We start from the raw sequence: 6000 nt of genomic DNA on the forward strand, positions 1-6000 counted from the left end.
CTCTTTTGAATGTTACTATTGAATCTGCTTCCACTACCCTTTCAGGCAGTGCATTCTAGATCACATCTCACTGTGTAAAAAAATGTTTCCTCATCTCACCTGAACAGTTTCTCCTTATTTACTCTATCAAACCCATTCATGATTTTGAACATCTCTATCAAATCTCCTCTTGACCTTCGCTGCTCCAAGGAGAACAACCCCAGCTTCACCAGTCTCTCCACATAACTGAAGTCCCTCATCTCTGGTACCATTCTAGTACATCTCTTCCACACCCTAAGGGCTGGAAACCCTTTCTAAAGTGTGGTGCCCAGAATTGAACACAATACTCCAGCTGAGGCCTAACCAGTCCTTTATAAAGGTTTATCATAACTTCCTTGCTTTTGTACTCTATGCCTCTATTAATAAAGCCAGGGATCTCTCAACTTGTCCTGCCACCTTCAAAGATTTGTGTACACAGGTCTCTCTATTCCCGCACCCCCTTTAAAATTGTATCGTGTAGTTCATATTGCCTCTCCTCATTCTTCCTACAAAAATGCATCACTTCACACTTCTCTGCATTAAATTTCATCTGCCATGTGTCTGCCCATTTCACCAGGCTGTTACTATCCTCCTCATTGTTTACTACATTTGAGTTTTGTATCATCTGCAAACTTTGAAATTATGCCCTTTATACCCAAATCCAGGTCATTAATATATACCAAAAAGAGCAATGGTCCAATACCGACCCCTGGAAACTCCACTGTATACCTCCTTCCAGTCTAAAACACAACCATTCACCACTACTCTTTGCTTTCTGTCCACACTGCCACTGTCCCTTTAATCCCATGGTTTTAATTTTGATAACAAGTCTATTGTCTGGTGCTTTGTCATACGCCTTTTGAAAGCCCATATACCCAACATCAACCACACTGCCCTCATCAACCCTCTCCGTTACTTCTTCAAAGAACTCGATCAAGTTAGTCAAACAAGATTTGCCTTTAACAAATCTGTACTGACTTTCATTCATTAGCCCATACATTTCCAAATGCCAATTAATTTTGTCCCGGATTATTGCCTCAAAGTTTCCCACCACCGACGCTAGGTTGACTGGTCTGTAATTGCTGGGTTTATCCCTCTCCCCTTTTTTAAACAATGGTGTAACATTTGAAATCCTCCAGTCCTTTGGCACCACCCCCATATCTAACGATGATTCGATGACTGTGGTCAGAACCTCTGCAATTTCAACCTTTACTTTCCTCAGTAACCTAGGATGCATCCCGTGTGACACTTCTACTTTGAGCATCTTTTAAGTACCTCCTCTTTATTTTTATCTCATCAAATATCCCTACTGCCTCCGCCTTTACTGAGACATTGGCAGCATCCTCTTCTCTAGTGAAGACAGATGCACATACTCATTTAGTACAGCAGCCTCCACAAGAATATCTCCTTTTTGGTTCCTAGTCCACCCTTCCTGTGACCACCCTTTTGCTATTTGTGTGTTTATAAAAGACTTTTGGGTTCCCTTTAATGTTAGCCGTTAATCTAGTCTCATTCTCTCTCTTTGCCCCTCATTCCCATTTTTAGATTTTCTCTATTTTCTATATTCAGTTTGGTTCTCTAATGAATTCTGAACCTTACGTTTGTCATAAACTTCCTTTTTGTCTCATTTTAACCTTTATATCTTTAGTCATCCAGGGAGCTCGAGCTTTGGATGCCCTTCCTTTCCCCCTCATAGGAATGTCTCTACTCTGTACCCGAACCATCTCCTCTTTGAAGGCCTCCTGTTGTTCAATTATTATTTTGCCTACCAATTTTTGATTCCAATCCACCTGGGCCAGATCCCTTTTCAACTCACTGAAGTTAGCCCTCCTCCAGTTAAGTATTTTTATGCTCGATTGTTCCTTGTCCTTTTCAATTACTATTCTAAACCTGATGATATTATGATCACTGTTCCCCAAATGCTCTCCCACTGAAACATGCTCCACTTGCCCTACTTCATTCCCCAGAACGAGATCCAGCACTGCTTCCTTCCTCATTGGGCTGGAAACACACTGATCAAGGAAGTTCTCTTGCACACATTTCAGGAATTCCTTCCTCACTTTCCCCTTTACATGGTTACTATCCCAGTCTATATCAAGATAATTGAAGTCCCCCATTATCACTACTCTAGTGCTTGCATCTTTCTGTAATTTGCCTGCAAATTTGCTCCTCTATCTCCATCTCACTACTTGGTGGCCCAGCTCCTTGGTTCCAGACTGAGCTCCGCATTTATACAGCAGGACTTCACAACGTGCTTTACAGCCAATGAAGTACTTTGTGAAGTGTCGTCACTGTTGTAATGTAGGAAACGTGGCAGCCAAGTTGTGCACAGCAAGGTCCCACAGACAGCAATGTGATAATGACCAGATAATCTGGTTTTTGTTGAGGGATAAATATTGGTCAGGACACTGGGGAGAATTCCCTTACTCTTCTTCGAATAGTCCCATGGGATCGGTTACGTTCACCTGAGAGAGCAGACAGTATCTCGGTTTAACGTCTCATCCAAAAGACGGCGCCTCCGACAGTGCGGTACTCCCTCACTGCACTGAAGTGTCAGCCTGGATTTTGTGCTCAAGTCTCTGGAGTGGGACTTGAACCCACAACCTTCTGACTCAGAGGCAAGAGTGTTACCAACTGAGCCATGGCTGACATCTTATAAGCAACAATATCCCGACTGCCAACAGTATAAGCAAAGTAATCTCACCTAATGTGGACGGAACGGTTTCTGATCGCCGGTTAGTCTCATCTCCTTGCAGCTCATCCTACTGTTGATTACCTCTTTCACCATCATACTATAACTCCCTTAATTGCTGATGTTGTGCATCTCACCCCCAATGACTTTGGTTCATTCCCTTATTCTTGCAACCTCAGCATTATCATCCAGCCATCCCCCGAGTTTCACTGTCACTGCTCACACAGGTACCTTTTAGTTGTGACAGGCAGTGGCACTTCAAGCACTAGAATTTCTCTTCCCACATCCCGGCCTAGTCCTGTTCAGCTCTGGCGCACAGGACACAGTAGCATCGTCTGTACTGCCGAGATGGCAAAACAAAAACAACCCATCCTTTGGGCCTTGGAGAGGTGACCTCATTGATTTAAAACGCAGCACTGATCGAGCTCTCTCACACAGTTTCAGAAGCACGTTGCAGTGAAAATGCTTGCCCTTGTAATCCTGGGGCATCAATATTTAACGGCCATTACGTAATGAAAAGCCAATCAAGTGCTGCGACTGTGCATAAATAACAGGAGGAGGGAGAGGAAGAATGGAAAGGATCATTTTCAGAAGCTGGTTTTGAGCTTCTTCTATAATGCATTTTCTAGGTATAAACTGTGGTGCAAACCTTTTACAGACTGTTAACTAAAAGGTGTCTATATGGCAGCAGGACTGTCGGCATTTACAGTTCTAGTGAAGGGCGAGGAAAAAAACCTTTACCACAAAGATAGGGGTCCGTATGCAAGTTTAAATGCATTATTCCCTGTAAGCCTGTGATATTTTCTATGACTGCGCCCCACAGTGAGTTATCCCTCTTTGACGTCATCCTTCTCCCATGCTCTCTCCTCCACTATCCATGGGATGGCTCTCACTTGGTTCCACTCCCACCTATCCGATGGTAGCCAGAGAATCTCTAGCAATGGCTGCTCTCCCGACCTCTGCCTCCTTCAACGATCCACCCTTGGCCCTCTCCTCTTGGTCATTCACATGTTGCCCCTTGGCAAGAGCATCTACAGGCATGGGGTCAGCTTCTACATGTACAGCTGATGATACTTGGCCCTACCTAGGTTGGGGGGGGGGGGGGGGGGGGGGGAGGGCGTAAAAATTTTTAAACCAGGAATACGACCCCAATCGGCCATTTTCACAGCGGTGGCTTTCGGGGAGCCCGAATGTTGAGGCGGGCCACTTCAGGATCGGGATCCCACAGTGCAATCGGGAGCCTGATTTAAATTTTACAGGTGCCAGGTGGGTTTTGCAGGGGTCAGGGAAATCATGAGAGAGGCGGGAGCTGCCAGCTCAAGGAGGTAAGTTACAGCACTACTTGTGTGCCAGGAGGAGCAGGAACGCTCCTCCCCACCGCCTATGGTTGCGAAGGGGTGGAAAGTTTCCGGTGAATTTCTGGAAATTTTCCACAGGAAGTTTAGCTTGGGAATTTTGCCCAAAAAAGCACATGCTAGCATAATATTCTTTTTTTTTCTATTACTTTCATTTTTCCCCCCCCACGGGTCTTCTCTTAAAATTACTAACAGAGATGGATTCTTAATTATTAAGGAATTTCTTAATCAATATATGTTTATCTTCTTACTTGGCTTGTTTTAATAATTACAAGTTGTGTGTGTGACTGTGAACAACTGTGCCCTGATTGGTTGGATGAGTGGATGAGCGATTAGCTCCCTCTATTGGTGATGTAGCATTGTGCGTGCACAGGTCATGCTTCCATCACATGGAGCATCAGGAAAAATTTACTCACCCTATTGCAATCGTGCTGATCGACCACAGTTCGACACAGAGGTGAATGCCCTTTATTTCTCTGCATAGAACAATGCCACGTTTACCGTCGGATGTGTGGAAGCATTTTACCCCAGGCATTAAAGATGGAAAGACTGTGTACATGTGCAAACACTGTACAAAGCCGTTTGTAAAGAATGCCACAAAGATGCAGCAGCAGTTATCCAAATGCAACAACTTCACTCAAAGCTCACAGCAGTCAGCCCAGAGTTCCTCTGCTTCCATTCAAGATGATGATGGTTCACATTCAGCATCAGGCTCCTTATCAGCAGCAACTCCTGGCCCACTTGGAAGGTTATTTGATACAATGGATAACCATAGTCAGAAGAATGCAGATGAGTGCCTTGCTTGTATATGCGACAAGCTCACCCCTCATGCTCACAGCCAATGTGGACTGGAAGAGATTTTTCAATGTTATTCACCCTGCATACTGTCCTCCCACCAGACATGCTTTGTCTACTTATTTGCTGGAGGCTGAGTATAACAGAGTCCAAGGAAAGCTCAAAGAAACGATAGAGATGGCAGACTGTGTTGCAGTTATCTCGGATGGGTGGTCAAATGTACGAGGGGAGGGCATCATAAACTACATTGTCTCCACTCCTCTCCCAGTGTTCTTCAAGAGCACAGACACGGACAACAGACATTGCTGATGAGCTGAAAGCAGTCATCAACGATCTTGGATCACAAAAGGTCTTTGCAGTAGTTACTGACAATGCAGCAAATATGAAGGCTGCTTGGGCTCAAGTGGAGGAGGCCTACCCTCATATTACGTCTATTGGGTGCGCAGCTCATGGGCTCAACCTGCTCCTCAAGGACATCATGGGTTTGAGAACAATGGAAACACTGTACAAGAGAGCCAAGCACATTGTTAAGTATGTCAGGGGAAAACAGGTAGTTGCAGCAACCTACAACTCCAAGCAAACGACAAAGAACAAGAACACCACACTGAAGCTGCCCAGCAACACTAGATGGAGTGGCGTTGTCATAATGTACAACAGCCTTCTGGAGGGTAAAGAGTCGCTGCAAGAAATGACAGTCTGGGGATATGGAAACCATCATCAAGAAAATACTGCTGGATGATGTGTTTTGGGAAAGAGTGGTTAGCAGCCTTAAACTACTCTCACCAGTAGCATCTGCAATTGCTCAGATTGAAGGAGATGACACTGTCTTGTCAGATGTTCTCAGGCTTTGTGCTGATTTAAAAGAACAAATCAGCATTGCCCTACCCACATCCCTGCTGCTCAAAGCAGAGGAGAAGGCAATTGTTCAATTCCTACAGACGCGTCAAGAATTTTGTGTCAAGCCGATTCATGCTGGACCCAAAGCATGTTGGGAGACCAATACTTTCTGGAGAACAGACCAACAGCGCTTAGTGTGATTTCTACCCTCTCACGCCACCTCAATCTGGACGTGGGCAAAGTTATGGGAAGTCTGGCAAAGTTCTCTACCAAGCAAGGTCTTTGGAATGGGGATGGGATATG

At 44.8% G+C, this 6000-nt stretch overlaps 1 protein-coding gene across 2 annotated transcripts in view; it reads right to left on the reverse strand.

Annotated features, from left to right (window-relative positions):
- The window catches only part of plekhm3 (pleckstrin homology domain containing M3), a 109935-nt gene extending 106842 nt beyond the window's left edge, over window positions 1–3093 (reverse strand). The window contains exon 1 of one of the 2 annotated variants that reach the window (XM_085985476.1): window positions 2942–3090. The gene's annotated coding sequence lies outside the window, so the exon portion shown is untranslated. Of the gene's footprint in view, window positions 1–2941 lie in introns of both variants that reach the window. The other variant, XM_085985477.1, reaches the window with a different exon arrangement.
- Window positions 3094–6000: the final 2907 nt, after the last annotated feature.

The sequence above is a fragment of the Somniosus microcephalus genome, chromosome 4 (assembly GCF_052327205.1).
Source record: "Somniosus microcephalus isolate GS21.2 chromosome 4, FLI_Smic_1.0, whole genome shotgun sequence".
Classification (NCBI taxonomy): domain Eukaryota; kingdom Metazoa; phylum Chordata; class Chondrichthyes; order Squaliformes; family Somniosidae; genus Somniosus; species Somniosus microcephalus.